This window comes from Aulonocara stuartgranti (assembly GCF_965226115.1).
Source record: "Aulonocara stuartgranti genome assembly, chromosome: 3".
NCBI lineage: Eukaryota > Metazoa > Chordata > Actinopteri > Cichliformes > Cichlidae > Aulonocara > Aulonocara stuartgranti.
The window spans coordinates 6,728,561-6,741,212 of NC_138941.1; the positions used below are offsets into that span (position 1 = coordinate 6,728,561).

At 42.4% G+C, this 12,652-nt stretch overlaps 1 protein-coding gene across 1 annotated transcript in view; it reads right to left on the reverse strand.

The window, feature by feature from the left end:
* Window positions 1–12,652, reverse strand: part of LOC309703011 (uncharacterized protein) — a gene marked incomplete at its 3' end in the record, with an annotated part of 348,344 nt that overhangs the window by 285,881 nt on the left and 49,811 nt on the right. The gene's annotated exons all lie outside the window — the stretch shown is intronic.

The following is a 12,652-nucleotide window of genomic DNA, read 5'->3' on the forward strand; positions in this document are numbered from 1 at the left end:
GGAAAAGGGCAGAAACACTGGTAGCTCCCAGTGATGCTGACTGGGGCACAGAGCTGAATGATGCAGCATCAGGACACTGTTTCAGTCTGACTGACAGAGAAACCTGTAGCTGTATCTACATGTGAGGCAGAGGCCACACAAGCAGCTTTCTATGTTTCACAGTGACTGAGATCTTCAGTGGGGGTGGACATGCTCCTGTACAGACCTCTGAGGAGAACCAAGGTGCAGTCAAAGAGTCCAGTCTGTCCTCACAGATGTGAACATGTGCTTTCATCAGGTCTGCTGTCAGCTAGCAGGCTCACATCAGAATCACTGTTCCTGAAAAACACAGTCTGTGTGACATCATCAGTCAGCTGATGGTCCCAGATCTGAATGGTTTCTGTCTCTACTGAGGAAGTCAGAGAATATCACTGAGGTGTGGATCAGGTCTGAGTGAGCTGTGGAGGGACAGCTTTAAACAGTCCACAGGTCTCACGTCCTGCTCAGTCTGGTAGCAGATACCTCGTATTGTTCCAGATTTGCTGACATCAGCAGCAGCAGCACAGCTGTGTGATACCATGAATCTCAGTTATTGATCCAACACACAGTAAATACAAAGATCAGGATTTCTGGGAGTAATCATTATGAGTCTGAACACATGATCACTGAATGTTAGTCTCCACAATAATAAGCTAACACAAGCAAACACAGCTTTCAGCTCTTATTTTGAAACTGGCTTATTTAGAGAGCTGTGATGTGAGCGTGCCTGGCTCTGAGGCACTTGGGTCAGCCTCTGTTGTTTAGAAGTGTTACAGACTGTGAATGACACAGACCTGTCAGTTTCCATGTTTGTCTGTAACACAGCTCAGGGCTCCATGCTGAACGCATCCATCCAGTGTTATTGATCCAGGACTGATACCAGCATTGGGATCAATACTACAACACACAATCACATGTGTCCACGTGATGTGTTTGACCAGCTTTATTCATTAATGATCAATCAGCTTATTTACTGCATCTGAGTCCAGCTTCATTTAAATGATCCAACCATGAAAATGACATCAGTCCTACAGAAGCACTTCATGCTAACAGGAAGTCATTGATTAAGGTGGAATAACACAGAGACACAACCACTCACAGCTAACCTGACCCCACTAACTGCATGTGTTTGGACTGTGGGAGGAAGCCGGAGTACCGGAGAGGACGCACACAAACACGGGAGAACATGAAGCACTGAAACAAAGATGGTGGATTTGACCTCAGGACCAGGCGGGGTTACGGGGGCCATGACCCCCCAATAATAGATCCAGCTACACTGAAACTGTCAATTTCATTTACTTTTACTGTTTTAAAGCTATCAGGCTGCTTTGTGGCTCACTCAATACTAAACTAAGATACTTTCAGTGTGAATCATTTGCAGGAACACAGGCAGGATTTAAAGTGCAGAACTTTACAGTCTCTGTCTCAAAGTTGGTCTGAACATGCTAACAGCTCTTTGTTTTTTTCAGTTTTCACTGGTTTGATGTAATGAAAGAAATTTTAAAGAAGCAGACGATTGTTGTTATTTTAGTTCTATAGTTTCATAAATCGTGGTGTGGATCTAAGTCAACATTCAGAATAAATAAGATAATACAGCACTTTGATGGTTGCCTTTGTATTTTCCCAGCAGTGCTCAGGTTGGTTCTCAGCTACATTTACATACAGATGTTAATGTGTTCAGCAGCTGGACTCATCTGAGGAAGGAACATTGGAAAGGTGCTCAGTGCACAACTGCATCACTAATTTTATGTAAGACCCTGTGTTTTATTGTATTTATATATTTGTAACATTTGACTCAAACACTTTTGGGAAGGATGAAAATGTTTTCAGGAGGAAGTTTTTCCTTCTGTCCGACTGCAGTACACACAACACTGCGTCTCCCCCCATTATCACACTTCCTCAGGCTGGTGATGAGCGCCCCCTGGTGTCACAGTGTTGATGACGTCATGCACAGTGAAACATAAACGGTGTCTGTTAATAAAAAATCATGTGTCCATTCTCATGTTTGCATCATGTTTCTGTAAAATCATCAGCTGTTTCTGAACCTTCTTCATTGTTTGACTCATTCCAACAGCTGTGAGCTGTGATGGAGTCAGAGCAGCTTCATCACTGATGTTTAGGTGAAGCTGAACTTAATAAACTGTAGAAATGATCAGGATTCAGGCTGGATGTGTAAAACACTTCTGTGTGAGGTCGCAGTGCTTCATATGTGTGTGTGGGCTGAAGCACACACGTGTGAGTCCTCAGAGGTTTCACACACATCACTGCACACACTTATAATCCTAGTTTAAGCTTGTGGATCATATCGGACACATCAGCAGCTCTTTGGAGACAAAGATTTGAGATTTAAGATGAGTCATAGTCTTTCTATCCATGGTAGCTTCCACTGCTGAGGCTCGGGAAACATGAAGAGGATAATTAAGAGCAAGCATCAGCTCTGTCTCATCTAACTACACAGTATTATGATCATGCACTTATGTCTCAAACTAAGACACAATGAGACAAAATGAGTTCTGTGAGTCTTTATCAGTAAATTCTGGTGACAGTTTGACGCTCAGTGGAGCCACTTTTGGTTTGTGATGAGTGTTTTGTGAGCTTCTGTTTTGTGAGTCGCTCTTTGTAATTTAGAAGATCGTGCAGAAATGTGCGCGCCCTTATCTGAGAGGACACGGAGAGAGTGTCGCAGACTCGAGGTGAGGAGATAAACCTCGGAGCTGGACGGCCTGCACGTTACCCATGTGCATCTTTTCAGTGACATCAAGTGAACCCATAATAAGCATTTCTATGTCTTAGACATCATGTCCATTTCTAATGAGAGATTATTTTTAAATGAGGGAAACCTGGTCTAACAACACGCTTACAACAGAGCTAAAGGTTCACCACAGTGAGACGGTGGGACTCTGATAAGAACTGAAACACTGTGTATGAACAGCTGAGACAAAACTATATATAAACACTCATTTATTCCAGTTTAGTTTACAATGATTTTAAAGTAATGTGGAACGATTCATGTTCATGAGCTGTTACAAACACAACTATTGATTTGTCTATATATGGTCGGACTACAAGGCTCGTGTTGAGGCTCTTGGAATAATGTGTGAATTACAGCAAGAAATGATGGTTTCCCATTTTACCAAAGTGGAATAAAATCACCACAGCAAAGAAATCATGTTATTGTCTGCAGCTAAAATATATGGTGAACATGGTTTTATAATAATGTGCAAACACAACCTCACTCTGCTCTATACGAGGAGCCAACCACAGCTGTCCGGGTCTTCATCCACCACCTCCACCATCTTTGCTCATCATCATTCACTTAATTGCTGATTGGTTTAAATCAAACTCCATTACAGGTTCAACTCCATTATATAACAGCATGTTGACTTTGGATCTGGTGTGCAGTGCCACCTTAAAAGATGAGGAAACTAAGAGATTACAAAAAAAGAAGTGGAGGAGTTAAAGAGCTGCAGCAGATTAACAGTTTCTGACAGTCATGTGTTAGAAATAGGACGATTAGATGAGCTGAGGGATCCATCTACTGCTCAGTGAAGCCTCATCAGAAACAGTCTCAGTGGAAGGATGGCTCTATTGTTAAGGAAGGACACAGGCAGAAAGACTGGCGTCTGTCACACAGGAACTGGACTGAAAATCAGCTGCACATATTCATCAGTATGTGCAAACATATTATAGGTGTGGAATTCAGGACAGTACCATCAGAAGTTGATCCACTGTGCAAATGTCTGATTGGCAGTGGCTTCATTTTTCACTATGAACAAACTGCTAATGCAGCATCACAGGACGTCAGCCATGGATTGGCCTCCCCAGACCTCAACATTACTGAAACATCTTAACAGAGGATGGAAACAAAGGGAACCAACATCCAAGAAAAGAGCTGCTGCTGAAAACTTCCTCACAGAAAACACAAACAAGCTTGACTAAGAGACTCCAGGCTGTGCTGAATTATAAAGGTGGACTGACCTCCAGGGTCCTTAGTATCATATACAGTGGGGCAAAAAAGTATTTAGTCAGCCACCGATTGTGCAAGTTCCCCCACTTAAAATGATGACAGAGGTCAGTAATTTGCACCAGAGGTACACTTCAACTGTGAGAGACAGAATGTGAAAAAAAAAATCCATGAATTCACATGGTAGGATTTGTAAAGAATTTATTCGTAAATTAGGGTGGAAAATAAGTATTTGGTCACCTCAAACATGGAAAATCTCTGGCTCTCACAGACCTGTAACGTCTTCTGTAAGACGCTTTTCTGTCCCCCACTCGTTACCTGTATGAATGGCACCTGTTTGAACTCATCATCTGTATAAAAGACACCTGTCCACAGCCTCAAACAGTCAGACTCCAAACTCTACAATAGGCAAGCAGCTTGGTGTGAAAAAATCAACTGTGGGAGCAATCATCAGAAAATGGAAGACATACAAGACCACTGATAATCTCCCTCGATCTGGGGCTCCACGCAAGATCTCATCCCGTGGGGTCAAAATGATCATGAGAACGGTGAGCAAAGATCCCAGAACCACACGGGGGGACCTGGTGAATGACCTGCAGAGAGCTGGGACCAAAGTAACAAAGGTCACCATCAGTAACACACTACAACGGCAGGGAATCAAATCCCGCAGTGCCAGACGTGTTCCGCTGCTGAAGCCAGTGCATGTCCAGGCCCGTCTGAAGTTTGCCAGAGAGCACATGGATGATACAGCAGAGGATTGGGAGAATGTCATGTGGTCAGATGAAACCAAAGTAGAACTTTTTGGTATAAACTCAACTCGTCGTGTTTGGAGGAAGAAGAATACTGAGTTGCATCCCAAGAACACCATACCTACTGTGAAGCATGGGGGTGGAAACATCATGCTATGGGGATGTTTTTCTGCCAAGGGGACAGGACGACTGATCCGTGTTAAGGACAGAATGAATGGGGCCATGTATCGTGAGATTTTGAGCCAAAACCTCCTTCCATCAGTGAGAACTTTGAAGATGAAACGAGGCTGGGTCTTCCAACATGACAATGATCCAAAACACACCACCCGGGCAACAAAGGAGTGGCTCCGTAAGAAGCATTTGAAAGTCCTGGAGTGGCCTAGCCAGTCTCCAGACCTCAACCCCATAGAAAATCTGTGGCGGGAGTTGAAAGTCCGTGTTGCTCGGCGACAGCCCCAAAACATCACTGCTCTCGAGAAGATCTGCATGGAGGAATGGGCCAAAATACCAGCTACTGTGTGTGCAAACCTGGTAAAGACCTATAGTAAACGTTTGACCTCTGTTATTGCCAACAAAGGTTATGTTACAAAGTACTGAGTTGTATTTTTGTTATTGACCAAATACTTATTTTCCACCCTGATTTACGAATAAATTCTTTACAAATCCTACCATGTGGATTCATGGATTATTTTTTCACATTCTGTCTCTCACAGTTGAAGTGTACCTCTGGTGCAAATTACTGACCTCTGTCATCATTTTAGGTGGGGGAACTTGCACAATCGGTGGCTGACTAAATACTTTTTTGCCCCACTGTAAGCTCAGTTTGTGTCTTATATACTTTCCATTTATATAACAAAATATATAGAAAGGAGGGTGGTTTAAGATGTCTGTAGAGTTTTATTCATTATCTTTAGACAAACAAAGAAAGCACCATCCATTCGTCTCCAGTCTGTATGAAAAACAGGGGAAAGGTCAAATTAAACCTTTGAAATTCCTTTCACAATAAATCCATAAATAAACAAAATAAAACATAGAAAAGTGTTTAAACCCACTTTTCCATAAAGCTGTCAATAGGAAATGTTCCAGTAAACATGTCTGTGTTTCTGCTGTTTTCCTTTCATGCGTCCACAGCTGACAGGTAACCCTATTGGAGTCGCCAGAGTGACGGGTGGCGTCTCAGCTTCAGCGTGTTGATGGGCACAGCCATGGTTACCACAGCTGGAGTTGGTATACGGCGAGCTGTGAGAGGACAGAGATGGAGAACGCACATTTAACTCTTTAACAGGAGATACGTTACGACTAACAGACGACTGCTGTCTACATGATGTCTTTGCAGCCCTTGTGCTACATGTTACACAACTTTTCTTCATGCCAACAAGACTGAGGTGCCACATAGTCGACACATACAGCTGATTATGATGCATGTTTTACTATTGCTATGTTCACATCATCTGCTTGGCTTTATTACTGAAAGCCTGGAGATCCTCTGACGTGTGCATGGCTGATGTGAAGTATGATTAGTCCTACATGACATCAACAACAGAGGCAATGAAAGCTTTGTTGTTAACAGGTTGTAGGTAAAGTCAAATGTCTACTTCTACACTTGTGTTGGGTAAAGTTCTTCTCACTGCAGCAGATTTATATCTGTGCTTTCACAGGGCGTGATGTGGAGCTCAGCGCTGAGGTGCAGGTCTCCTTGGAGACGGCATCCTGGCTGAAATATTATCATGCTTCCAAAACATGTCAGCTTTTATTTTGAAAGAAACAAGACTTGAAAACGAATCCCCTTCTTCCTCTTTGTCTTTGTTCTTCAGAGGAGTGTCACCTGGACAAACTCAGGGCTGTTCTAGAGCCTTTGTTATTATTTGACTCCATAGAAATAAAACTGAATGGAATCAAACAAAAACTCCCAAACAGCTAAAACACTTTGCTTTATTCTCTTTTTTAACAAATACGTTGAAGTCCATCCATCACAACACAGCTGAGATCTCCTTTGTAATCAAGTGTTTACATCCTTTGTACAGATCTGCATACAAAACAATCATTTACGTCCCACAGAAGTCTAGTTACACGTAACTATACAAGAACTGGTGAATGACAGAAACATGAGACACATGATCACAGGTGATAACAAAAAGAGAAAGAATTCATGTGTTAGTGATGTTTTTCAGCCCTGATGGCTCATGTTGGAGAAACAAGCTGAGGTACGTGGAAAGTTCACACACACAAGTGGGCGTGAGCGCACACACAGAGAGAAACACAACTGAAGCATCTGTTTGCTGTTTCTGCTTTCATCATCTCTGCTGCTGTGTCAGGCTGGGGTCTCTCAGTGACGTGGTTGAGGTGAAGTATGACGAGTATCCCTGATTCAGTCCATCGAGACAAAGGGCAAAGAAAGCTGTTGTTAACAAACTCTATGGTGATGTGGCATTTAGCTCTGACTCTACGCTCTGCTGAATCCTTTGAACCTGCTGATCAGTAAAGCTCTACGTGCTGCAGCAGATTGACCTCATCTGTGTTCACAGGTGTGGACCTCAGCGCTGAGGTGCAGGAGACTTTCATTCAGTTCTCCCTGCAAACAGCATCCAGCCTGGAAATACTGTCATCTTTCCCACAAATGCTGCTCTTATCTCAGAGAAGAAGTCTGATGTAAATAACTACAATCAACAGTGATGTTCTGCACAGATCACTTTTCCATTTTGCTCTCTAGATGAGTCCCAGCTGCCTGACCTTGTGTCCAGGTGATCGTCTCACTGAGGAGCTTTTGTTCTGAAAATCTCACGTCCATCACCTGTTTCCTTTTTACTATCTCTGCTCTTTCTTTATTCACAATGCTCATAATATCACACAATTATATTCATCACCTGCATGTTTTTATCCAGCTGCTGTTAGAACCAAACAAATAAAAAGGATGAAAAGCCTGAAATCCTTTGATTTATTACATTTGAAACAAATATGAGAGCATCCCTAACAGCACAGCTGAGACCTTTGTTTTAATCAAGCCTTTGTATCGACACACTTGTAAAGATTCATATACAAAACATAATAGAATAAATCAATATAAAATACACATAATCACAAAAATGCAGCCATGTTGTGAGTTTGCATCTAAAACATGCATGTTTCCCTTTGTACAGGCAGATTTACAGCAGACAAAGCAACACGCTGATCGACTTTGACCGCTGCAAAAACAAAATACCCACCAAGTCTGAAGTCGATCAGAGGAACTGTTGACAGACTGACAGACAAACAGATGCTTGATTCATTAGTGCGATTAAATGTTCTTCTTTAGCAGCATCACTTCATGTGTTTGTGTTCCAGGAATAAAGGTCTGTTTAAACTGGACGTCTCCTCAGCATCACTCGTGCTGTCGTGGTTTCAAAGCTGTGCAGAAAGAATCTGAGGGATGATACAGAGGTGACCAAAGTTACAAACATCCAGCTGTGCTGCAAATGTTTGCAGAGCTCCAAACTCTTTGGCTTTCTGCAGAGCAAGTATGGAAGAAGCACCTGAGCTAACTTCAGTTTAGACGATATGAGGAAAAATGCTGCTTCCCAAAGTTTCCTACAAGTATCCAGTTTATATTTAGAGAAGCGAAGGCTCTTTATCCTGACAACTACTCCCTGGTGGATCCCTGTCCTGTGACAGCAGCAAAGACTGTGTATCAGTATCATCAAAGCCACTTCAATAACCAGTGTTTAAAGCTCTCTAGCAGATGGACTTCAGTGGCAGCAGCCTCTGTCTGCTGTGTACAGAAGGTTCTCTGATGAAGCACACAGCAGATGCTGCACTACAGCAGCAGCAGCAGCTCAGCTTCAGTTTGCTTCGACGCCCTTTTTGACCTGTGAAACAGCAGAAAATGAAACATTTCAACACCCGTTTGTTAGCGTGAGCTATTCTGCTGTTTTTCATCATTTCACAGGTGAAATAAAATCACATTTACTTCCTGTAGGAGTGATCGTGTCCAGCCTGACTGAGACCATGTGCTCCATCCTGCACAGGTAATAAACCTCTGACATGAAGGGCTGTCAAGTAGTTTTAGACAAATGGGGGTAAAAGAGACGTTAAAAGCTTAAAGAGAAACTACATTTTCTAAGAACTGTCTGACGTTCACCTCTCACACAGTGGATACGATTCTGCCGCTGCAGGAATAATCTTTGTGGTTATGAAACTGTCCATGTGTTTGCAGAAAATGTCACATGTTCAAAGCCATCCCAGCACCTGGGGTTTGTATAAGTGCAGCTGTTGGTGGGGAGATAGTCTCACTCTTCTATATAAAGAGTCAGCAGGCAGCAGATCTTCATCTGTGATCTCCTCCATCATCACGTCTTCACTCTTCAGCAGCTATGGCTTCACTTCGTGCCCTTCTGCGAGTGGTGCTGTGCTCCTCATGGTTTCTGCTTCTGCCTCAGGCGGACTTTGATTTACAGAGTCATCCATAATATTTTTTATTTTTTATTTTACTGCCCATCTATTTTCATACAAATGTCTCCGTCTTATGGAAAAGGGGTGGAGCTTATCCAACGAGGACAGGCAGGGGCCCCCCAGACAGTTTAGCAGTCTATACAGGAGGCTGACCTTTGCAACATGTACTTCTATAATGACTTCACCATTTAGGTTATTTGGTTATGTTTCACCCTGGATTTTGTGTGATAATATTTATTTTGTCCACTGATTTAAAAACAACAAACTATATGAATATAAAACAGAGTGAACAACAAAACATCAGCTTTGGAAACTTTGATGTAAAATTCTGCAGTTGTTTTCTCAGATATAGCATAAATCAAACTAACATACATCAGTGTATTATTAATGTACACACACACACACACACACACACACACACACACACACACACACACACACACACACACACGTGTTACAATAAACAGCTCTTATGCTTCTGTATGATTCTCAGTGCTTTCCATTTGTGTGTCCACAGGTTGCTGTAAGTGGTGCTTGACTGCAGTTTGCTCTCATTTCAAGTGGTTTGCTGTCACAAAGCCAACAGGAAGTCCGGCCATGGTTGAGCCAACTGAAGATGGGTTGAAGGTGGCGTCCTCGTTTCCTCTGTGAGCGCGAGAGGACAGACAAAGCAAACACCGTTTGGACAGCATTAAAATATTTACACTGATGATTAATGTTGTGTCTTTGCACCTGTAGCGATACATGTTGGAAAATGGAGACTTTAGCCACCAAGACTGACGTGCCTGGAAACTTCCCTGTGAGTACGCCCACAAAGACAGGAAACAGTTTAGCCACCGCGGTTAATCCTCCATCATCATCATCCAGTATTTTTCACATCTTTTCTTCTGCTGTTTCCCTTGTTGTCAGTCACGGGGTTTGTGACTGAAATGCGTGTGGTCGACGGGAAGCCTGACGAGTACGGCCTGAATCATTCCATCAACACCGGACGGAGTGAAACCTTTGTTGAAAACAGATTATATGGTAACGTTGCATTTAGCTTCAGTAAACTGTGAAGTTACAGCAGCAGATTTACATCACGTGGCTTCACAGGAAGTAGTCTGGACCTCAGCGCTGAGGTTCAAGCAGCTCTGCTTGCAGACGGCATCCTTCCTGAAAATGTTCTTCATCTTCCTAAAACCAGAACTTTTACATTGGTGCTGAAGTTCTATATAAAAACAGCCTGAAATACAAAGTGATGTTGTGCACTGATTACCTCACACTTCCCATGTTTCCTTCTACAGAGGAGTGTCCGCCTGAGTGTTTTGTCTGATCTGTTGTTGATCGTCTCATTGACACTGCATGCAGATCTGACACCAGGGCTGGACTGGGACAAAAAATGGTCCCGGGCATTTTGACTGGAGACCGGCCCCCCAGGTATTAAAGGAAAAACCATAAAGCCTTTGAATGAAAACAAACGCTGTTGTCACAGTGATGGACGCTGTCTTGTTGGTATACATGCATCAGTCTAATAAACTTAAACCTGCACCATCCTCCCTGTCCTGGTATTCTAAACAGGAAGTAGACTGTTGGTCGAGTTAACCTCCTGAACATCTACAACACACGGTGGAAACCTGACATTAAGACAGAGACTAGAGGTGAGACATGATCATTGCTGATTACTGATGACAGATTTAGATATGTTTTCATAAACCTTTCATTTGCCACATCAATAAACAGCACGGCAGGGCAAAATATGTTTTCTAACATGGCAACCTTTAAAAAGTGAAAGGAGACAGAAAGACAGCTGAGAAAGAATCAAACGGACTTTTTGATGCATTTTACACACAGTACTGGTGCAGAATCTAGAAAATGTGGGAAACACTGGCATCATATGCAGTACTTACTTCTGAAGAAATTATGATGGGACCCTAAAAAATGACTATGTACAATAATGGATTTCTATACATTTTACATCAGATGAAAACGTTTGTTGTAAGATTCAGATAATTATTTATTAAAAGTGAGACATTTTAAATGAGAACAAGAAAGAAAAGTATGTCTTTGTGCCCCCCTCTCCCTGTTAATGCCCTACCTGCCCCCCTGGCAACACTTTGCTAGACCCGCCCCTGCACAGTTACCAGCTGTCAGCTACACAAAAAGGATCCTGGTGTTATTTGTCTCTCAGAAACAGTTCATAACTTCAACTCATTTTTGTTTTGTCATGTTTTGTTCTTTACATTGTCTTTCTTCTATATAATTGTTAAACATTTAATAAATATGTCTACAAAAAGATTTTAAAAATCAGACATTTCACACAGACACCCAAATGATTTCTGACTGATGAAGGGGGCTGAAGGTGCCCTGCTCTTGCCCAGCTTCTGCTGCTCTCTCCCTGCTCACTGTCAGCAGCTGGCAGCCTCGGTCCTGCCTGAGACTCTTCATCTATCAGTGCCAAAGAATATGGGAAATAGCAACGCACAACATGCACATTACAAAACAAGCACATGAATCAGCATTACATTCATTAGTGAAGTGCTGACGTTCGTTCCTAAACTTTGGGCCTTAATTAACATCACTGTGAACTAATGTTTGCTTTGCTTCTTAACCAGTGAAGCAGCGAGGGGCTTTCTGAGGTTCCTGCTCGTAAATGCCCAAAATGAGTCGAGTATTTCTCTGCAACTACAAACTCTGTTTTCATCAGAGGTGTAAATATTACAGCACTGTGTCAGAGTCACTGAGGCTGGAACACAGAAAAAGGAAGTAGATGTATTTATTTTTAGACTTTATTGCCTGGAACCACTTTAAAAATACGCTTTGGGTCACAATTAACTGCAGAAACCAGGAATCCACATATGAACATTATCTGTGCAGAGATTTATGCTTCTGAAGGTAAACAGTGAAAACTTGCAGCACTAAATGCACAGATAGCCAGGCGTTTCACATTTTGGGACCATCTGCCAGTTTTCATTTCTTAGGTATTGAAGAGCAGAAATGATTGAATTTTATTTACATGCTTAAAAATGTTTGCTTTTGAATATTATTTGAAGAATTACCCACACACTCAGGCACTGTGGGCCTGTTTCCCTTTGCACAACCGAGTGTTGGAAACGGGCCTTTTCTCTTTAAACTCTGAGGGGCTGTAACTTTGGCTTCTATTGGCAGATTTGCATGATTGACCCTCTTTTTAAAATAGTTTTAGCCAAGAGAATCAAGCTAACATCACTGTTTTTACGTCAGCTCACGTCACACGTCACACGAGCTGTTTCAAGAAAAGTCCTCCTGTCACACAGCAATGCCTACATCAATCACACCACTCTGCTTAAATAATAATAATAATGTTTAGTGAAGCAGGTGAAGCAAAGGGCTGCTTTTAATAGGCTGGGAGACCCAGGTGTGCTGCTTTAGCTGCTGAGCCTCTCATGCTAGCCTCCATCTATAAGCTGGGATCACAGGAGCACTGCAGTCCTGACTAGATCAAGGATTGTTATTCATGCAGGTGACAAAAGTTTACATT